The 23,528-nt window shown below is 44.7% G+C and overlaps 1 long non-coding RNA gene across 1 annotated transcript in view; it reads right to left on the bottom strand.

The window, feature by feature from the left end:
• Positions 1 to 1,979: 1,979 nt before the first annotated feature.
• The window catches only part of LOC106735543 (uncharacterized), a 27,608-nt gene continuing 6,059 nt past the window's right edge, over positions 1,980 to 23,528 (bottom strand). Inside the window, exons 2-4 of the long non-coding RNA XR_001370842.1 lie at positions 11,177 to 11,348; positions 2,848 to 2,886; positions 1,980 to 2,054 (exon numbers count right to left, since the gene is read on the bottom strand). This is a non-coding gene — a long non-coding RNA (uncharacterized LOC106735543). The remainder of the gene's footprint in view (positions 2,055 to 2,847; positions 2,887 to 11,176; positions 11,349 to 23,528) is intronic.

Raw genomic sequence — 23,528 nt, 5'->3', positions numbered from 1 at the left:
TGAAAGGCTTCCTCCCACTTACTGTATACTTCATTATCTTCCTCCTGGATGTGATGGATTATGCTAATAGCTTTCTTCCCAATACCCCAGCCTCAGTCCCCCTGGATAAATATCCACTAGGTCCTACTATATCCATTTAACTCAATCTGACGACTTTTACTGAGAAACTACTTTGTACCAAGTTTGGTTACTAAGAGAAAGAGGCTTACAGAGGGTATGTTATACCTTGGGGGTGGTCAAACCCAGGTTTTGGAGAAAAAAGACAGGCCCAGAGGTGAAAGGGAAGAGCTGGGGCTTTCACAAAGGCAAAGAGGATGTCCAGAGTGAGGTCAGGAGGGTGAAGACATGGCTGTGGGTGTCAGAAGCATGGGGCTCGGCACATAGTGGGTGCTCAATAAATATGTGTTGAATTGAACTGAACCGAAATCTATTAAATGGATATTTTCCCTATTGCCATCCTCACCTACTTCAGCCCCAAATAAGGGGTAGGCCCTGACCTTCATAGGGAGTCTCCAGCCTTCCCCTCTATGCTATCCTCCACTGCCGCCTAACCCAAATCAGGCATCCCTCTGGTCCTGGTTTTTCATGCCTAGAAAGGGCTAGAAAAAGGCCCTGCCCATCCCCTAAAAGAACATCACAAACCATATTTGATAAATGAAAACTCCAGACTTGGGATAACTGACAAATAATAGTTTCAAAAATACGCAATTATGTGTTTAAACACACACACACACAAGCAGGGCCAGAGTGGTATTGTGGTTAAGGCAGCTGGATCCCACATGGCCAACTAAGCAGTTCAAGTCCCAGACCCAGCCACTTGGAAAACACACCAGGCGCATGTGCGCATGTGCCCAAAATCCAGGGGGAGAAGGGAGAAGAGACTGTAGTGTGGATATCCCCCCTAGGGAGTGATTTCTCCCTCTCCCTCTCCCTCTCCCTCTCCCTCTCCCTCTCTGTTTCCCTCCAGTGCACGAATGCACACTATAGTAAAGATTTTTTTTTAATAAATAAATTTAAAAATCCAGTGAAGAAACAAGAACCTGTCACAGTTCCTTTAGATTTAATGAACCACTTTTATTAAAAAGAACAATGGGAAGACTATATAATTCCAGGAGAAAGACAGCAAGTGCTTCTGCCTCACCTCCTTCGTCATTCATTTTCCAAGGAAACTAAAGATGCTTGGTTACCCTCCTCTCTGTATGAAGCACCCATCATGATCCAAAATCACGTATTGTTAGTATTTTCAAACAGCTCTTGACAAGCCACTGAGCACTCCATTTGGCCAATCAGTGGAGATTTCTCAGCCACTACTGTAAGCAGAACCTATTCTTTACACTGCATGAAAATGTTTACCTAGGGATCGACAGCTGTCCTTAAGAGACAAACTCTATCTTGTGAAGCAAGACTCGCAGTAACTTTTCTTTCCCTGACCTTGTTATTCATTTTTAACGCTAAAATAAAATTTTATAGTTAAAGGATTTTAAACATACGTTAAACCTTGTCACATTACAAGGCCGAGCAGCCACATGGAAAGATAGGCCGCCAGTGTCTCTCTCAAACCTGGTTTCGGTTGAGCCATGCTTTTTGATTGCTGGGGCTCACATGTCTTACTATTCAAAAAGGCACCCTATGTGCCCATCTCCAGGAGTGGGTCTCTGGGGCTCATTGATAAGCACGTCTATTTCTGTGATGCGCATATTTCACTTGTAATATTGACTGACTTCATTCATTCAGGTATGTATTTTCCAACGCATTAGAACTTCTGGGACATTTTGATGGCCTACAGAGCAAAGCGAGAGAATGCTTGAGATCAGGAAGAATACTCAGAAGATTTGATGTATAAGGTGCTACCAAACCCAGTGTCTTTTCTCCTATCTTGAAGCATGAGGAAAACACAGGGACAAGATAGTAGATAAAGTAGTCAGACAGTGGTGCAGCAGTAAAATGCAACACTCTACAAAGCTTACCCACATCAGAGGGTTCTGGGTTCATGTACAAAGACATCCTTGAGCACACCAGGCACGTGCATGCCCATGACGTAGGGCTGGCTATAACTGAAGACAAATCACGGTATCAAGACCCTGGTCAGGATAATTTCTCTCTCTCTCTCTCTCTCTCTCTGTCTAAATAAAAGCATACTTAAAAATAAAATGAAGATAGTACATGGAGCTAAAGCTTCATCTACCTCTTTCTATATTAGGGTTGAGTCATTTGTTGGAAGCATAAGATATGATTCCACAGAACTGAATCAGAGAAACTCCTGCTTTGCTCTCTCCTAGGGTTTGAATTGATAAAACAGTGTGGAAATTTATTCCCCCGTAAGAAGAAACTGAAGTCAGAGAGAGACCTGGGAGAGGGGAACAAAGAGAAGGTGGCTCATCAGGCCAGGCTCTGCTAATGACTCACAGTAAAGGGCCTGCCCTAGCTAGCTACTGCTGCATAACAAACATTCCAAACTTCGTGCTCAAATTCTTTTTTTCTCTCATGCATCTGTATTTGGGCTTTGTTCGGGGTTTGACCAATGTAGTTCATCTCTGCTCCATTCAGTGTCTGCTGGGACTGGAATGTTCTGGAGACTCACTAAACTCGTATGTGGTGATTGATGCTGGCCAGCAACTGGGTCCTCAGTTGAGGCTCTGCAGTGACCACCCATACATGTCCTTGTGACTGCTTGGCTTCCTCACAGCATAGCAGCTGGGTTGTAAGGGAGACTGCTCTGAGATAAGCAGGCAGAAGCTGTATAACATTTTCTGATAGATTCCACTTTTTAATGGGGAAGTAGTAATGTTCTGGAAGACTGTGCAGAAACAGAAATCTTGTAGAAACTATATGGGGATCACAACCTACCTTGGGGCCTTAGAGTTTCTTCTCAGCACTGCCCAGCTCCTGGGGAAAAATGGAGAGAGCTGAAAGTGGAGCTTCAGGAGTAAGGGGTTCATGGAGGTCTGGTGTGTCTGCCACACCAGTGTCCTCAAGCTGCCAGCTTGTGGCAACAAGCTAGCTAGGCCATAGAGCTGAGAAGAAGAATTAGTGAAGCTCCAGCCCAGGAAGTCTGACAGACAGGGCCACCACCTCTCCTGAGGTCCCTATGACCATGCCCAATGTATTTCTCCAGTGCCTGTCGCCCCCAGCTCTCACTTTGGGAACATCCTTGCAAACATCTCTCTCTCCATGGCTTTCTCCAAACTTTATCTCCAAAATCAGGGTCTCCCTCCCTCACACCCTTGCCAAATGCCCCAATCCAGACTCCCTTCACTGCTACCTTTTTTCCCCACCCTAAAATTGCAGAGTTTGGCCAAAGATATGGGGGGGAGGGGGAGACAAAGAGCGGGAAGGAAGATGTCATTGAGGTAGGGCAGGCCAGGGGTTCCAACTCTATTGATAAAGCTTTGGTATATATCTATATTTTATATATTTTATGTGTCTAAAATATTTTATAATAAATACATAGTTTAAAGACACTGGTGGGCTTGGAGATAACCAGTGACATGGAGGTTAAGGTGACTGGATCCCACATGGCCGACTGAGCAGTTCAAGTCCTGGACTTGGTGGCTGGGTATGTGTGTGTGTGTGCATTCCCAGAATCCTGAGAGGAGAGTGAAGGAGAGGGATTATGATATGGTCATCTATCCTAAGGAGTTCGTTCGTTCTCTCTCTCTCTCTCTCTCTCTCTCTCTTTCTCTAACAAGTATACACACTCTATACCAAATTTTTCTAAATTAAAAAATAAATAAATAAATTAAAGGGTACTGGTAGGCTATCCATCCCTAACTGCAGAGATCTGGGCTATCCCACGTCTCCTCATAGTCAGGAAAGTCAGGTGAACCTGTCTCTCCCTTTCATGTCTGCTGTCTCCCTCCCTTCACCAAGCCCACCTGGTACCAAGCACTGTATTACACTACAGATCCTGCTCTCACTGACCATGGTGATAGACTCATCCAAACTAGGCCAATGAGAATCTTCCCACCAGGCATTTCCAGTGTCTGTGAGACTGCAGGTAGTGTAGCAATGTTGGGGACAGAATAGGCAGGCTTAGGAGGCACTGTTGGAGCACACCGAGAAAACTGTCATCCTGCGGAGAGAGGAAGGAATGAGGCAGACTCGTGGAGAGGGGCTGTGACAGTACTGCCCAGGTCCCCGTTCCAGTCCTTTCCTGATGCCCAGCCACTTTCTTACTCTCCTTCGGTTCTGGGAGACATGCCCACTATTTTAGAATAAATTCTAGCTTTCTGATGTAAGAAGGGCTTTCAATTGCCCAGTTCAAGGAAAATCACACACATAGTCTTCAATATGAATGTCATCCCATGGAAGAGCTGATGCAGTTCACATTGTTCGAAACGAGTAGTGCCCCCTGGAGTTGTACAAAAGGGCAGTTCATAAGAGACTCTGGAGACAACCCGATCTAACACTTGACCTGATCACACAATTTGACAAATACTAGAAGCCACATTGTTGGAGAGAACAGAGAATGGAATTCTAGGTACCTGAGGCAAGTCACTCCTCATGTTTTGCATAAACTTTCCTATCTCAGGGCCAGCAGGTGGCATCGCAGTTAAGGTGCTAGACTCCCACATGGCCCACCATGTTTTGATTCCTGGACCTGGCATCTTTTTCTCTCTCTCTCTCTCTCTCTCTCTCTCTCTCTGTCTCTCTCTCGTATATATGCCCCATAGTAAATTTAAAAATAATAATAATACATAAATAAAATTAAATATATTTTTTAATGTTTCCCATAAGTCAAACAAGGGGCTTTGAGGGAGGCCCGACAGGCCCTTCCAGTCCTGGCGTCTGATTCTGGGATCCATCTTGCGAGTGTGTGCTAATAACACTGTGTGCCCTTGTGTCAGGAAAGGCCCCATTTCAATTCCTTAGTAGGAAATACATTAACTTTCTTTTGGAAGGTGAAGATTTGTGCTGAAAGTCACCTCCGCAGCAGGAAGCTGGGACTCCCTCCTTGTCTCATTTGTTCCAACTCTAGATGTATGGGGCCTGGGGCAGCAGAACAAAGTAGGGAAGTTTAAAGCAGCTTCACTGTGTTCGTTTTTCAGCCTCCACTTAGATTTAGGATCGGGTTTAGGGTTAGGGTTAGAGCTTATGGCAGATTCACGATTAAGGTTAGGGTTGCTTTTAGGACTGAGGTTGGGTTTGGAATTAGGGTCAAGGATAGGCCTAGGAATAGGGTTGGAGTTAAAGTAATGACTAAGGCTAGGATTCTGGTTAGGTGAAGGTAGTCTTAGGGCCAGGGTTAAGACTAGGGTTAGGATAAGAGTTGTCTGTAAACTTAACTCCAGGATTAAAATTAGGCTTGGAGCACATGCTTGGCTGGAGACCCAGAATCTCCTAATGCTGTTCCTCCCTTCTGTCTGTTTGTACCAGCTTGCTTTCTCCATGTGTCTCCTATTTGCTCAGTCTTTAAATACCAGTACGTCTGCAGCTGCTAGCTACCGCCTCTAACCCACACAGTGCCTTTGTGCAAGTTAGAGAGGGCAACTCTCAGGCCAGCACAGTGGCTATGGTGGCTAGATACCACGTGGCCACCTGTGCAGTGCAAGTCCTGGACACATGGCTTAAAAAACATGCCAGGCATATGTGCAAGTATGCCCAAAATCCCAAGATGAGAATGGAAGGGATTGTGTCATGGTCATTCCCCCTTGGGGGTACTTTCTCTCTCTCTCTCTCTCTCTCTCTCTCTCTCTCTCTCTCTCTCTCTCTCTCTGTCTGTCTTTCTCCAGCAAGTTCATGCACCCTGTGTCAAAAAAATTTAAAAAGAAAGAAAGGAAAAGTAACTCTCATTCAAGTTACTGTACTACCTCCCATCTTCCAGAACACTGTGTTAGTATACCGACCTCTCTTTTTTAGAGGTAGTTTGCTTATCGCCAAATGCACAGATCTTACCACCTGTATGATCCAACCAATCTGACAAACGTAATTCCTGCATAACCTGCATCTCTATCAAGGCACAGGACAGTTCATCAACCCAGAAAGCTGCAAAAATATCCTTCCTCCAGAAGCCACCACTTCTGTGACTCCTATCACTATAGGTTGGGCTTTTTCTATTCTGGAACTTAATATAAATGAAACTATGCATTATATACTTTTAGGTGTAACCCTCTCAAGTCACAGGTAAATTTGCTTTGATTAAATAAACAGGGGCCCATCATTTATAAGGCTTCTAATAACTTAATGCTTTTGAGATTTATTCGTGTAGTTGTTCTACTGTCTTCATTAGTACAAGATTTATATTCTGATTTTTTTAGAGGTTTTTGTCATTGAGCGCATGTGCTCGCCAGAGAGAGACAGAAACAGAGAGGGAAAGTGAGAAATCACCCCCCATTGAGGGGATGGCAACGCTGCAATCTCTTCTTGTCTCTTTTTCTCCTGGGATCTTGGGCACACATGCACACACACCAGGTCCAGGACTTGAATCATGGACAGCTATATGGGACTCCAGCAATGTTACCACTATGTCATCTGCTGGCGCCTTGATTGTTTTTCTTTTTAATCAGGTCCTTTTTCTTCTTTTTTTTTTAAGAGAGATATTTTTGCTATAGGGTGTGTGTGTGTGTGTGTGTGTGCTCACCAAAGAAACAGAAAGACAGAGAGAAAGAAAGTAAGAAATAACCACCCAGGAGGGATGGCCATGCCACAATCCCTTCTCCTCTACTTTCTGCTCAGGATCTTGGGCATGCAAGCACACACACCCAGCATGAGTTTTAAGCTGCCATGTCTTTTCTCATAAGACCAGGTGCAATTTCTTCATTAGTCCAGCCACTGTGTACCAATAGGACCCGGAACAGAACATGTGTGACAGGTAGAGGTACAGAAATCTCTTCCCCCATAAGGCTGGGGCCCATTCTCTTTCTGTAAGCAGAGAACCCAGACCAGAGGCCAGCCGTGGTTGCACAGTGCTAAGGCAACACTCTGCCATGCTGAAGCTATGTGGGGAAGTTCCAGGTTCCAGGTTCATGAAGCCAGAACCTTCCTGAACACGCCTGGCACACACGATCCTGGCGTGATCCATGCTCATGATCCTGTCTGGCTGAGGCTAGGAGTGGACCACAGCATAGAGACCCTGTCGGAGTCTCTCTTCTCTCTCTCTCTCTCTATCTCTTAGAAGAAATAAACTTTTAAAAAAATAAAACAAAATGAGATTTGTAGCAAAAAAAAAAAAAAAAAAAGAATGAGACAGAGAGAAAGAAAGAAAAAAAAAATCAGAAGTAGCTTGGCATGATGGAGAAAAGCCAAATGTAGAGTTGGAAAAATGAGCTTCGGACCCAAGCTTGTTCACTTGGCTTTGCGACTTTAGGCCAATCACTTGGTCTCGCCTCATCTGTAAAATGTGCATAACACAATTGCCTTAATCATAAGACCTACTGTTTGGATATTGCCTCAGAGAGCAAATGAGCCCCTGGAAAACTGTAGACACCTGGTAAAAGTTGAATGCATGTCATCAAAATGGCATTGTAAACTCTACAGTGTTTGTTGAAGCCTCTGTGTATGGTCTGCTGTGACGCAGTCACTCCTCAGGAATCTTGCAAAGTTGGCTCTGCAGAATGATTCACCCACAGACCTCCCTTTGTCTGCATCATCCACACAAGAGTGTTTCCCAAACCCAGCCCTACTTCAGGCCTGCCCATTCAGAATCTCCCGACTGGGTCCCATCCCTGACAGTTTTGGTTTCCCGAGTGATTCAGATGTCCCATCTGGGGACAGCACTGAGAAGCTACTGCCCCTTTGGGGAGGCTAGACTGTTCTTTGGGTTTTAAGTTTTATTATCTATTCCATGTGAGAGAGACAGACAGAAGATATCCCAAACATGGTCTTCACACCACGATCCACCCCCAGCCTCAGCCAGCCCATCACAGGCCTGCACACACGTGCTGGCATGCACAGGAGACCTCAGGACACGAACCTGGGGCCTTCCCACGTGCTTTCAGTACTGTGGAGCTCTGCATTGTTGTCATGCCGCTGAGGCCGGCCCTGGACAATGGGTTTTATGAAGTCAGTACAAGGAAAGTATTTTCCAGGGAGAGATGCTTCTTGGTTAATGCATATTAGCCTTCCAAAGGTAGGCTGACCCCGGAGGCCAGACAGCTGACACCACCCCACAGCGAGGTTCTGATGGAAAGGGTGCCCACCATCACCACGTGCTGTTAGCTCCCAGAATACAAGGAACCCCCAGGTGGGCTGCTGCACAGAGAAGGCAGAATGCTCCAGGTGTCCCTGAAGTTCCCAGCCTCACTTGCAGATAGCTTGGAGCCATGTAACTAGTTTTGGCCAATGGACTATGACCCAAAAAATGACATATCCTGTCTAAGTTGAGGAAGTTAGAGCCAGCATGCTTCATTCATTCCTCTTGTTCGCACGGAGACCTCAGATATGACATGTCCAGGCTGGCTAATGGTGTGCTGGTTAAGACAGCTGGATCTCGCATGCCGACTGCACGATTCACAATTCGAGTCCCTGACCCGGTGACTTGAAAAACATGCCTGCTGGGACCAGCAAATGGCGTAATGGTTATGTCACTGGACTCCCACATAGTCAACCGCAGTTTGAGTCCTGGACCCAGAGGCTTGAGACTCACTCAGCGTGTGCACACATGCCCAAAATCCCAAGAGAAAAATGGAGAAGGGACTATGGCATGGTCATCCTCCCTGGAAGGCGATTTCTCGCTTCCTGTCTCTCCAGTAAGCACATGTGCTCTATAGCAAAAATCTCTCTCAAAAAAGAAAGAAAGAAAAACATGCTGGGCATTATATGTTTGCCCAAGATCCCTAGAGGAGAATGGAGGAGAAGAGATTATGGTGCGACCATCCCCCCAGTGGGTGCTTTCTCACTTCCCCCCTCTCTCTCTCTTTCTCTCTTTCTCTCTCTCTCTCTGGAGAGTGCACACATCCTGTAGCAAATTAAATAAGTGAATAAATAAGATTACATGTCCTCCCTGATGTGTTCTTCCGTCTGGGTCCCTGAGTGACACAGGAAGCAGAGAGAGGCATTATTGGCTCTCACTGAAAATGCAACATAAGTAAAGAATGCGCCTGGGTGGTCTAAGTCAGTGAGATCCAAAACAATTAGAATTGAGATCCTGGTTAACGCAGCTATGTACCAAGTGGTTTCTACTCACTCTCTTAGAAACTGAAATGCTAGGGAACCACCAGTTAGCATAATGGCTATGTCGCTGGACTCCCACGTAGTCGACTGCGGTTCGCGTCCCGGACCCTGTGGCTTAGAACTCACGCTGGGCTCATGTGCGTGCGTGCCCAAGATCCCGAGAGGAGAATGGAGGACAAGGGATTGCAGCGTGACCATCCCCCCTGGGGGGTGATTGCTCGCTTTCTGTCTCTATGTCTCTCTCTGTCTGCCTGGCGAGCACACACGCCCTATAGTGAAATTCTCTCCCAAAAAAAAAAAAAAAGAAAGAAAGAAACTGAAATGCTGAATGTCAGTAGAAGAAGCTGAGGAAATTCAGCTGACTTGATAATCATCAGCAAGAATTCCCAAGTAAATGACAAATCTATCACCCAAAACCTTTGGAACATCTATGAATGAGTCCATCTGAATGCTCAACATCAGAAATTCCTAGTACACCTCCCAGCCTAGAGACTCCCTCGTTGTTAGCTGTAGCCCAAAGCCAAGCCCTGGCCACCCATCCAGCCCCCATGGTTGCACCTAATAAACATTTTATGGACCTGTTCAATTGCAAAGCGATGCAGGCAATTAACTCCCATCACGGTTTTATTGTGGAAAGATGTTGCAGGCTTGGTCCATAAAAGTGGAGCCATGTGTCAGATCAGGAAACGCTGCTGCCAAAGCCCGGTGGGGTCGCCTGTCAGAGCAGGTGCGGAGCTCGGATCGGCAGCTCGTGGCTAATGGGATGCTCCCCATCTTGCCCACAGTAGGCTGGCACTGAGCCCTGAGGCTTCATTCTCTCAGCAAAGGTCTTGGAAAATGCTGGACTGAACCAGCCCCCTCTCCCGCACAGTGTGGGCTGAAGTTAAATCCACCCCAGAGGGATGCAGGGCCATAAACGTCTGCTATATCAGCCTTCCTGTGCCCATTACAGACCCACTTCCTATGACTGCCTATGCAATTTCACACCAGACAGCTGTGGGGCGATACCTATTCATGAACGACAGAGAGAGAGAGAAGCAGAAGACTTGGGACACTGAGACAGAGCATGAGAAGTGGAGTGTGGGGAGGGTAGGCTGGCCGATTCCCCCACCCCAAGTCCAAAGTCAGCTACAGGGAGCCCTGTTTCCCCAGCAACAGTCTCTGATTGGTCCCCTTTCAGTACCAGCTGACTCAGGTCCTGAGCAGCCTGGTCTCCGTCCCTCTGCCACACAGGCGGAAGCATTCAAAAGAGGCCCAGAGACCCAGCTCAGCCTCACCCCTCCCCTTTAATCCCCAAAGCCAGTTATGAACTTCAGAGGCTCTAAACACTGAATGTGCTGATGCCCCAGGCAGTATCCCAGTCCATCACCATACGATTCACAACACAATGATATTTTCCAGAAGACACCAAAACTCGCACTGATGCTAAAATCAAAATAACCTCTCTGAATTTTCTAATTGCAAGCTGGTGGCTTAGCTCTTCCAAAGCCAGCTCCTCTCTGTCTCTTCACATGTATTTTTGTATGAGCACATGATCATGCATCTGGGTGTGAGTGTGAATACATGCACTCGTGTGTGTGTGTGTCTCCCCACCCCTTCTGCAGGCTTCAGCTCCCCCAAAGCTTCTCCATCTGTGGAAGGTCCCAGATAGGCTCTGCCTCCCTAAGAAAACCAGGTGACATCATGTGGTTTGAGGATGAGGCTGGAGGACCAGGAGGGCCTGAAGGGCAGGATCAGGTCAAGGAGGGAGGCCAGATGCCCACAGGGGTTGGGCATGAAGAGAGAAGCCCTGTGATCTATCAAGTAGGGATGCGTCCCTGAATGCTCACCCAGCCAGGACATGGCCCACCAGACAGGCAGGCTGAGACCAAGGACTAACCCCTATCACCATAACAAGCTCCTACTATGTGCCAAATATTGTGCCAGGTGGTTTATATACATTGACTTTTTTAACCTACACAGCAATCCTATGTACTCTTGTCCCCAATTTTTACTTGAAACTCCGAGAAGTTAAGTGAGTTTCCCAGGGCCACACAGTTACTAGATGGGGAGCCAGGACACAAACCTAGTCTGCCTCACTGTGAAAGCCAGGCTCCTTCTGCTGCGGCGTGCTGTCTTCAGTGGCAGGTACAGCAGTGGCAGGACTGAGCAGAGTTCCCAGCCAAGGATGCTCGGAGTAGGCAGTGGAGATGCAGGGGAGTGGGACAGGCCAGCATCAAGATCCTTAAGGTTCTTCCCTGGTCAAGTCAATAAAGAGACTCGTAACCGTAGGCTGGGCTACACGGTCAATGGGCAACTAGACCACCAGCTCTTATGTTAAAAAACTAAATTTAAACAAAACAGAATCCTCTTTTTTCACTTTTTCTTTTCCTTTTTTTTTTTTTTTAATTTGCTAGAAGGCACACACATTCACCAGAGACAGACAGAGAGGGCAAGTGAGACAACACCCTCCGATGGGACATGGTCACACCATAATCCCTTCTCCTCCAAATCTCCCTCCTCTCAGGACTTTGGGCATGCACATACACACACCTAGCATGTTTTTCAACTTGTTAGGTCTGGGACTTGAACCACATAGTCAGTTATGTGGGATCCAACTGCCTTAACCACCATGCCACTGGCTGGCCTCAGAATCCTCTTTCTCACTGCATGTGCAAGAGCAAACGGCTCACCATTTATAATCTCCCACTCATCCCATCCATGGAATGGGGCCAATGGGGCCAGGCAGTAGTGCAGCACTGCTGTGACTTGACCCACATGGGTAGGGACCTGGTTCTCCCCAGAGAACCAGGTTGGCTGAGATGGCGTGAGGCGGGGGGGAGGGGGGGTTGACATGAAGACTCTGTTGGGGATGTCTCTCTCTCTTTCTCTCTCTCTCTTTCAGAAAAAATAAATGAATAAATCTTTTTTTATTTTTGAGAGGTTATTTTGCTATAGGGAGCGTGTGCTCGTCAGAAAGAGAGAGACAGAGAGACAGAAAGCGAGAAATCACCCCCCAGGGGGGATGGTCATGCCGCAATCCTTTCTCCTTCACTCTCCGCTCGGGATCTTGGGCATGCATGCACACATGCCCAGCGTGAGTTTAAGCCCCCGGGTCTGGGACTCGAACCACAGTCGACTACGTGGGAGTCCAGCGACATAGCCATTATGCTAACTGCTGATCCCTGAATAAATCTTTTTAAAATGGTGGCAGGAGTCAGCAGGTGATATAGCGGTTGAAGTGCTGTCATCCCACATGGCCAACCACAGTTCTAGTCCCAGACCTGGCAGCATGAAGATTACACAAGGCACAAGTACAAGCCCAAAAGCCCAAGAGGAGCGCGCAGGAGAAGGGACTGTGGCCTGACCATTTCCCCTGTCGAGCAGGCAAGCGCAAGTGCCCTGTAGCAAAACAAACAAACAAAAACCTAAAAAACAAAAACAGGGCGACAATAGCCAACCCACTCCTGTGGCCAGGATCTGCAGCAATAAAGTAATGTATTTCCTAAGTCAGCAAAGGCCTTTGAGTCCCTTGGGTGCTCTAAAAATACAGCTGCTTCGATGGCCAGAGCAGTTGCAAAGATGCTGCGTGTGTTCAGGGTTTCAATGCGCTTATCCAAACCCACACTTTGGAAAAACAATCAAGAGCGATTGTCTATCCAGGGAGAAAATGTCTGGACTGCAGGACTGATGCTCAATTAGCTGTGAGGGAATTGACCCTTCTGCAGCTCGTCCTGGGCAAACCTTGCTTTTTCTTTTATTAGCAGTTTGCAATCATTCTGCTTAATTATTCGTTGTGCTGACAGTTGGCACTGCCTTTATTTACTCTGCACATGACCCACATCCCAGGCTTGGGGATTCAGACGCTTCACTTCTCTCTCTCTCCCTCAAGAACAGGTCTGAGAAGGCGGCTCTGCCCGGGTGCCTCTTTCTCACTGCCCACTTTACCCTTTATGATCTTCCATTTTGCCCACCCATGGAGGTAGCATAGGGCCAGTAGTGTTGCTAAGGTGGTGCGACTGGACCCACATGGGATGGATCCTGGGTTCTCCCTCGAGGCCTCCCTGTCCATGCAGGGCAAGCATGTGCAGACTGACCCAGGCTGGCTGAGACGGGGGCTGGACTGCAGCATGAAGGGCTGCCCTAGGCTGGAGGGAAGATGGTCAGCATTGGCTCATTCAGCTCCCATTCTGATAGGTAGAGAAAATCTCTCTTTTAACAAAGGAAGCTGAGACCCAGAGAGATGAACATAACTTCCTCAAGACTCCAGAGCTACTGACTGGTAAAGCCACAGTGAGAACCCAAATCTGCATGCCTGGTTTATGTGCTTTTCTACCCTGCAGAGCAAGATTTTCTCAGGATGAACTGCAGGACAGACAAGCCACCCACAAGAGACGTAATGCAGAGAAGGGTCAGGAGGAAAAATCGGGAAACAGGCCATTTTTTCAATCCTCCAGAGTCTGCCTCCCAGTGAGAGGCTATTTTATAATATCTGACATGCTCAAATCAAATGAAGCACACTGACAGTGAGCTCAAATATCAGAGGTTTTTATAGAAAGCAGTGCTGGGCGCGAGGACATTGGTGATGGGGAAACTCTTCCCCTGTATCTCTCCAACAAGTGCCGTTATACCTCCCCTTCACTTATCACTGCCTTCAACTGGATCACATGGCACCCCTAGCTGTAAGAGAGGCTGAAAAAACAAATATCTGCCATTTTCTTTTAAGAATTATTTTATTTAACTTTAAATTTGATCAAAGAGGGACAGAGTGAGAGAGAGAGAGAGAGGGAGGGAAAGCCAGAAAGCAAGCCGCCAGGTCCAGGACTAGAACCACAGCCGACCATATAAGAATCCAGTGCCCTTAACCACCATGCCACTTGCTGGCCCAATATCTGCCATTTTCACCCTCTAAAGGTGAAGGGTGGGAAGGAAAAAGGAGAAGGCAATGGTTGTTGGCAGGAAGCCAACAGCATCTGCCATCAAGAGGCACTAGTGTTTGGTGCGAGTTGTAACTACGGAGAATGAGCAGGTCACCAATGGAGAAGACTGAGGACAAAGGGCTTAGCAACACCAACATGTAAGAATCACCAAAAAGGAGTCACTGTACAGGAGATCAAAGAACCATCAAAGGAGTAGGAAGAGGGTATTAGCAAGTGGTGATCATAAAACAAGAGAAAGAAAAATTTTCTAGAAGGACAAAATGGCCCTTAGGATTAAATGCCGCTGAGAGGGCTTAGACTGGAAAGCCTCATCAGATTCAGAAACAAGGAGGTCTTTGATGACTTCAGAGAGGTGGTTTCAGTACAGGAAAGAAGCTAAAGCTAGATTGCAAAAGGCTGAGTGGCTGGGAAGCACTTCACAGAGGCAGTACACAGAGAGACCTCCTTCAAGGCCATGAGTGGAGAGGAAAGAGAACAAGGCAGCAGCTAGAAGGACACTGGGATTAATGGAAGATGTTACTTTTAATATGAAAGGCACTCGAAACTGTTTAGATGCTAAGGGAAAGGGGGAGTAAAGTGTAGTAAATTGACAAAATAGAAGAAAGAGGAGCTACTCAAAGCAGCAGATTCTGCTGAGGTGGCAAGAGGGATTTCAACACAGATGGGAACCAGACACCCCTTTCACTAAAGATGAAACAAAAGGTGCTAAGAATTGGGGTGGAGATTTGTTGTAGATGAAGTTGGGTGGGGAGGAAATAAGGGAGTTCATTCCTGACACCTTCCATCTTCTCTGTAAAGTAAGAGGAAAGATCACTCCCAACAAGTTAAAGGTTTACAGACCCATGACTGTTTCCAAAAGCCTTTATACAATAGTAAATGGTAGAGGACACTGGCCAGTGACACATGGAAGGAAGACAAAGCAAGAGTGAGCACACAACGGAGCTGGGAGAATGGAAATAGTTTGTAGTAGCACTAATCTGTACATCACGGCTAGTGAAGCGTGAGATGAATGAGAGGCGTTGGACACAAAATTTAAGGAGACTATCAGGCATCAACCCTGCACTTACACAACCTAAGAGACAATGTCTCCTTATATTTTGTGTGCTTGACACTTCGCTCACCTCGCTCTACTCCTAACTGGCTCTGTCATGTTACATAATATTTTTTCACTGGCTGTGGGGTGGAGGAAATGGACTACTGGAATCCATTAATTTTCCAGAGCTGAGTGAAATTTGGTAGGAACAATAAAGGGATGGGGGGATGGTAGTTGGTGCCATGGTGGTTAAGAAGGCTGAGTCCGACATGGCCAACTACAGTTTGAGTCCCAGACCCAGTGGTTTGAAAATCACACCAATTTGTATACATGCACACCCAATATCCTAAGAGAAGAATGGAGGAAAAGGGATTGTGGCATAGCTACCCTCTTCCAAGGGGAGGTGATTTCTCACTTTCCCTCTCACTGTGTGTCTGTCTCTCTCTCTCTCTCTCTCTCTCCAGGCAAGCACTTGAAAAACAAAAAACAAGCAAACAAACAAACAAAAAATACAAATATCTTGCTTAAAAAGTAGAAAAGGACTGCCTTCTGGCCCAACATCCAGAGAAAAGCCAGAATCCATGTGCATCTGAGGTGGGCCTAACCCTTTCCCTTTAACTGGAAAGCTTCTGCCCCAAACCCCTCCTTCTGGCCCAACACCCAACCAAAAGCCAGGTTGCTTAGTGAAGATCAGGGAAACAGAACTGCAGAAATACTGCAGGCCATCTCCTTCCGCATGCTTCTAGCACTCAGAATTAACTCCTAGGAGGTAGGAAGTACCATATAATCCAACAGATGACCAGAAACCCCCACTGCACAGGCACAAGAACTATGGAAAATCAAGAAAATCTCTCTCCCCCAAGGGGAACAAAACAACCCTTCATCATCCACAGACAGAACAATGGAATTCGTGAAAATATCAGATCAAGAATTTAGGCTATTCATAGTAATGAAGCTAACAAAAATGCCAGAGAAGAGAGACAACAATTTATAGAAAATGGAGGAGAAAAGAGACAAGTTCCAGGAGGTGAGGAAGTTCTTCCATGACATGAAAGAGGAAATACACACCATAAAAAAATAATCAAATGAAACTGTAAGAGATGAAGGTTATAATACAGGAAATCAAAACCTCCCTCGAAAGTATTAAAAGCAGATTAGATCGTGGAGAAGTTTGAATCTCAGATGTAGAAGCTAAAACCTCTGACCTAGAAAAATTCACTGAGAATTAAAAATACTGAGAAAATAACCCCAAAAAATTAGAATGATATACGAGTGATACCAGATACCATTAGATGCTCAAACATCCAGATAATTGGTATCCCAAAAGGTGAAGAAACTAATCAGGGCATTGATAATCTATTCCATGAAATCCTAGAAGAAAACTTTCCAAACCTAGAGAGGCATTCAAATATCCAGACCCAAGAAATACAAGGACCCCACATGGAATCAACCCAAGAAGATCTTCTCCAAGACACATCATAGCCAAATTGACCAAAACCACAGACAGAGATAAGATATTAAAATTGGCAAGAGAAAAATGTCAAGTTACTTTCAAAGAGTATCTCATCATGCTAACATCAGACCTCTCATCAGAAACAATGTAAGCAGGGAAAGAATGGGTAAATATATTCAAAGTCTTAAGTGAAAAACAATTTCAACAAAAAATAGTGTATGCAGCAAGAATATCCTTAATGTGGGAAGAAAAGATAACATTCTCAAATTATCAAAACCTGAAAGAATTTACCAATGCCAGACCAGCTCTTTGAGAAGTTCTGAAGGGAGTACTATACCAGGAAAACTAAAGACAGACAGACAAATAAAAGAACAAAAAGTGACCAAGAAAAAGGCCAACTTAATGGTAGGGACAAGTTCTGAAATATCAATAATAATGTTGAATGTTAGTGGAAAGGTCAGACCACAGTAACACTGTAAATTCAACAAAAGAGAGATTACACAAGACTGAACTGGTAAAATAGAATTCTATGACTTTTCTCTAACACATTACTGATTTTCTTCTATGCTTTCTCTTCTAGATTTAAGGATTTTTGTTTTCTTTTGAGTCATTGGGTTCAGCAATTTGTTTTTTAAAATGAGGGGTTTTTATTGAAACATAAACTTTTCTCCCTTCCTGACCCCTTTGCAATTGGAAGATATTTGTGAGCATTCTTATTTTGTGGCAGAATGGTTATTTGCAGAAGTTCAATAATACAATAGTATCTGTTGCCTTGCATCAGAAATTGAGTTCTTATGGGGATTTGTACAAATAACACCAAATTGATATTAACCTATTTTTTTAAAAAAATAAGTTAGTTTATACTTTTCAGTGAAAGGAGGAATGGAGAGGGAAAAAAATTGTTTCAGAAGAAAATTAAAGTGCACTTGTTACTAGATTCTAACTTTATCCATACTTTAAGATCTTTTATGTATCAATAAAATGTGGAAAAAACAAGTTTAGTGTGGAAGGGAGGGAGGGGGAAGGGGAAGGAAAAAATGGGTAAAAGTATGCTTAATTGACAAAAAATGAGAAGCTATTTAATGTTGATAACGTATATAGTAATATCCTTGTCTTGATTGACGTGCATGGTATTTATGTTGGAAAAAGAAATGGAAGGAAAGAAAGAAGGGAGAGAAAGAAAGAAAGGAAGGGAACCAGCAGTTAGCATAATGGCTATGTCACTGGACTCCCACGTAGTCGACCGCGGGTTCGTGTCCCGGACCCAGTGGTTTAAACTCATGCCAGGTGCGTGTGCGTGCATGCCCAAGATCCCGAGAGGAGAATGGAGAAGGGATTGCGGCATGGCCATCGCCCCTGGGGGGGTGATTTCTTGCTTTCTGTCTCTCTGTTTCTCTCTGTCTGTCTGGCGAGCGCACGCGCCCTATAGCAAAAACCTCTCCAGAAAAAAAAAAAGTAAGTTATTTTTTAAAAAAAAAGATAAAATTTTTAAAAAGAAAGAAAAATAAAAAAGGACATGAATAGCTTTTTTTTTTAGAGGTTTGCTATAGAGTGCATGTGCTCACCAGAAAGACAGAGAGAGACAAAAGAGACAGAAAGTAAGAAATCACCCCCCAGGGGAGATGGCCACACCGCAATCCCTTCTCCTCCATTCTCCTCTCGGGATCTTGGGCACGCGTGCACACGTGCCCGGTGTGAGTTTAAGCCACCGGACCCGGGACTCAAACCACAGTCGACTACATGAGAGTTCAGCGACATAGCCATTACGCTAACTGCTGGTCTCCTGAATAGCTATTTATTTCTAAATAAAAAATGGCCAACAGATATATGAAAAACTGTTCAACATCACTAATCATAAGGGAAATGCACATTGAAACCACAATTTGCTCTCACCTTATACATGTTAAAATAATTAGTATCAAAGAGATAACAGATGAAAGTTAATGAGAAGAAAAAGAAGAAAAGGAAACCGTTGTACACTGTTGGTGGGAATGTAAATTGGCACAGCCATTATGGGAAACAGGACGAAAGTTCCTCAAAAAATCAAAATAAAAATAGAACTACCAAGGTGAGTGCAGTGACATGCATCGATAGTCCCAGCTTCTCAGGAGTTCAAAGCCAATCTGGGTATCATATCAAGACCCTTAAGAGCCCATCTCTTATTTTTAATTTTTTTTAATCTACCGTATAATAGAGCAGTCCCACTTCTGGGTATTTGTCCAAAGGAAATGAAATCAGTATGAAGAGATATCTACACTCTCATGTTTATTGCAGCACTATTCACAATAGCCAAGATAGAGAAATGACGTGTCTATCAGTGGATGAATGGATAAGAAAAACATGGTATATAATACACTAAATAAAATAATACAAACACAGAAAGACAAATCTGCAAGATCTCACTTATATGTGGAAACTAAAAACGTCAAGTTCAGGATCAGCAGGTGGCATGGTAGTTAAAGGTGCTGGACTCCCACATGGGTGACCCTGGTTCGAGTCTGGAACCTGGCAGTTTGCTTTCTCACTCTCTCTCTTGCTCTGTCCCTCTCTGGTCAAATTAAAAGAAAGAAAGAAAGAGAGAAAGATAGATAGAGAAAGAAATAAAGAAAAGAAAAGAAAAAAAAGAGAATAGTTCTTAAAAAAAAAAAAAAATAGTCAAGTTCATAGAAATAGAATAGAATGGTAGCTGCCAGAGGCTGAGGGGTAAGAAAAATGGGAAGATGTTGCTTACATTTTCAATTAGGAGATAAATAAGCCTTGGGGATTTAATGGGCAATGTGGTGACTATTGTTAACAATATTGTTTTGCATAATTACAATTTCCTAAGAAAGTTGACCTTAAGTGTCCTCACCATACACACGCACAAAAGCTAAATATGTCAGGTAATGACTATGCTAATTATTAATTGTGGTAATCATTTCACAATGTATACACATATCAAATCATCACATTGTACACCTTAAATGTATACAAATTTTAGTTGTCAATTATACCTTAATAAAGCTGGGGGTCTGGCAGGTGGTGTGGCGGTCGACTGCAGTTTGAGTCCTGGACCTGGTGGCCTGCTTTCTCACTTTCCTTCTCTCTCTCTGTCTCTCTGTCTCTCTCAGTTCAAATTTTAAAAATAATGATAATAAATTAAATAATTCTTTTTAAAAATATATATAAATAAAGCTAGAGGGGATATAAAGGGAGCTCTGACAAAATGTTTTGGAAGTTCAGAGGTGGAATAAAGAGGAGAATGATGTAAAGCTGTCAACAAAAATTGATTTACTTGTGAGTTGTCTAATCACTAGGCACGTGGGGAGAGAGTGGGAGTGTGTCGAAACCACATGCTTCTAAAACTCACTCTAAGAAAATCTTGATGTATTCAGGAATCTATTTGATTATGTATGAGACGTTTACTTTTTATAAATGTTGCCTTCATCAAAGCATAAAGCATAAAGCAGCCCCCATGGGGCAGAAAATATTGTTTGGCCAACTTGCAGATCAAGTCCTGAACCCAGTGGCTTGAAAAATAGAAAAGAAAGCCTTACTGACAGTTTTCCAACAGCTTACAGAGCAGTCATGCCACCCAGAGATTCTAGAACGATGCAGAAATACTCAGAAGCCTGCAGACAGCATCAGTAAAGAAAATTCATTCTTTTCAGGCTCCTGTTGAATGGTGGAGACTATTTCCCAAGTATGATCTTCCCCACAACATGCAAAACAGTCAATGATGGGGCTGCGCCAGCAGGAAGTTGGGGAGCCCAAAGAACCCAGAGCCTCATCCGCTCAGCCTTGCCTAGACTCCTGAGGTAGTCCTGACTCACTCCAGTGGGGATCCCAGATTGAAAAGGACTACAGAGAAGTCTTCTGTGGTAGACACAATTCTGAAGTGGCCGCTGTTACGGGTTGAGTTGTGTCTCCCAAAAATGGTATATTGAAATCCTAACTCCTGGAGCTTGCGAATGTGACCTTATTTGGAAACAGGATTTTTTATAGATATAATCAAGTTCGGATGAGGTCACGTGGAGCTAGGGTGGACCCTAAATCCAATATGATTTGTGTCCTTAGAGGAAGGGGATAAAAAACAGATAAGGGGCCACAGGTAGCATAGTGGTTAAGGTGCTGGGCTCCACATGCACGACTGTGGTTTGAGTCTCAGATGTGGCAGCTTGAAAATCACACCAGGCACATATACGTGCATGCCCAAAATCCCAGACAGAAATGAAGGAGAAGTGATTGTGGCATGGCCATTACCCCAGGGGGTGATTTCTCACTTTCCTTCTCACTGTTTCTCTCTGTCTTTCTCTGGCAAGGGCATACACTCTATGGCAAAAACCTTAGAAAGAAAGAGAGAGAGAGAGAGGGAAGAAGGAAGGAAAGAAAAAGAAACATAGATACACACAAAGAGAGCACCAGGTGACAAAGGAGGTAGAGAATGAAGTGGTGCATTTACAAGCTAAGAAGCACAAAGGACTGTCGACGGCCTCCAGAAGCTAGACAGAGGCAATGGCGGGCCAGCAGGTGGTGGTGTGGTTGGGAACAGCTAGACCAGGATGGTCGACTGTGCAAGTTCAGGTCCCGGACCCAGTGGTTAGGGGAACACACTGGCAACGTGAGCATGAGTGCCCAGAATCCTAAGAGGAAAGTGAAGGAGAAGGAATTGCAAGGTGGCCATTCCTCCCGAGTGATGCTTTCTCACTTTCCCTCTCATAGTCTCTCTCTTTCTCCCTAGCAAGCGCATGCACCCTATAGCAAAATAAAAACTATTAAAAAAAAAAAAAAGGAAGAATGGGCCAGCAAATGGTGAGGAGGTTAAGGCAGCTGGATAGCTGGATCCCACATGGCCAACTTGCAGTTCGAGTCCCAAACACAGTGAAAATCACACCAGGCATGTGTGCATGTGTACCCAAGGTCTCAAGAGGAGAATGAAAGAGGGGTGATTTCTCACTTTCTCTCTGTCTCTCTCTCTCTCTCTCTCTCTCTCCTGTCTCTCTCAGTGAGCTCATATGCCCTATAGCAAAAACTAAAAAGAAAAAAAGAGCAAGGATTCTCCCCTAAGACCTTCTCACACCTAGTTTTAGACTGCCAGAGCTATGAGAAAATACTTTCTGCTTTCTAAAGCTACCAAGTCTATGATAATATGTTATGGTAGTCCCAAGGAAACTAATACAGCTCCCGAGATGCACCCACACCCTGATGTACAACCCCATATAATCCCTCTCTCCTTAAGTATGAAAACATTGGGATAGTCTTTTTCATGTTGCTATATGGCATGGTTATTTTAAAAAGGAGAGGTTAGAGGCCAGCAAGTGGTGTGGTGGTTAAGGTGCTGGACTCCCACACGGCCAGCTGCAGCTCAAATAAGTCCTGAACCTGGTGGCTTGCTTTCTCACTTCCTCCCTTTTCTCTCTGCCTCTCTATATATCTCTCTGGTCAAATTAAAATAATAATAATTTATTAATTAATGACATAATTAAAAAAAAGAATAAGAGAGAGGTTAATGCTTGGTGGGCCTGGCCTGATCAGGTACGAAGTTAATTATATGTACCAACCTAACTGCACTACTGGATGTCCAGATAGCTAAGTAAACATTATTTTGAGGTGTATCCATGAAGGTATTTGTGAAACAGTTGGCGATCAGTTTGGCGGGCTGAGTAAAGCAGACAGTACTCCCCAGAGTGAGTGGGTACCATCCAACCCATGGAGAGCCCAAATAGAACAAAAAAGGAGGAAGCAGGTTGTATTCTTTCTCTCTGTCTACCTGCTTGAACTGGAACATCCATTTTCTCCTGCTGCTGGGCTGGGACTTACACCACTGGCACTCCTGTTTCTCAGGCCTCTGTACTCAGACTGGAATTTATACCACCAGCTTTCTTGGAATCTTCAGGTTGTGGATAGCAGACCGTGGGACTTCTCAGCCTCCATAATAGCATGAACCAATTCCTTAGAACAGATCTCATTTTATATGTCTATATATCTATTGTCTTGGACCATTTGGACTGTTATAACAAAAATACTATAGCCTAGGTAATTTATAAATAACAGAAATCCATTGCTCACAGTTCTGGAGGCTGGGAAGTCCCAGATCAAGGAGTTGGCAGGTTCAGTATTTGGTGGGAGCCCTTTCTCTGTTTCACAATGGCGCCTTCTTGCTGAGTCCTCACATGGTGAAAAGAGCAAATGAGCTCTCTTGGACCTCTTTTATAAAGGAGAGCATGGCCAGACAGAGGCAGAACCCTCATGACCAATCACCTCCTAAAGGCCCCACCTATTAATATCACATTGGAGATTACATCTCAACACAAGAATTCAGGATGGGGTGGAGGGACACACACTCAGACCACAGCATTTCTATCTATAGCTATTCTATTGGTTATGTTCTCTGGAGAACCGTGGTTAAAATAGTTCTCATAGGACTATGAAGTTCTCACAGAAGTCACGAAGTAGATCTACAGAGAACAGGCAGTTAAAATCAGCTGTAAGTTCTCTGAGGTTCATTGTGGCTCGGATGTTTAGAGTGGCTTAAGAGAAGATCCTTGGATTTTAAGATGGTTTTCTTTGCATCTGGACTCTGGTGAATCTTTCTAACACTAAAGATGAAGGCTTGACCCTGCCTTATGCACAAAGCCGGGGCCATCTCACTCTTCCTCCTTGCAGGAGTCTGGTGCAGGTTTGCAGGAGAAGCTGTCCCTTTTGCCCTCCTGTCTCCTTGTGACCTTAGATCCTGCCAGTGTCATTTCTGCCTCTGATGCTCCAATGCAGTCACTACAGAGCTGTGCATGAGTTACAGATCAGAACCTCCAGAAAAAAGCAGCATCCACTCTTCTCCCCTGGAGGACCCCATCAGCCTTGCTGCCCAAAGATCCTAGGCTAGAAGTCACAGGTCCAACAAATTGAAACTCAGCAGCTGTAACAAAATGAGAGCACTCAGAGATGGAAATGCATCAGAGTTAATTGATATTTGCTCAATGTGAAAATGAATGAAGACTCAGCATGCTGATGTGCCCTGAAGCTATGATTCTTT

This window comes from Tupaia chinensis, unplaced genomic scaffold (assembly GCF_000334495.1).
Source record: "Tupaia chinensis unplaced genomic scaffold, TupChi_1.0 Scaffold000429_1, whole genome shotgun sequence".
NCBI classification, from domain to species: Eukaryota; Metazoa; Chordata; class Mammalia; order Scandentia; family Tupaiidae; genus Tupaia; species Tupaia belangeri.
Note: the sequence above shows the minus strand (reverse complement) of the source record. Positions and strands in the feature narration are given on the sequence as shown.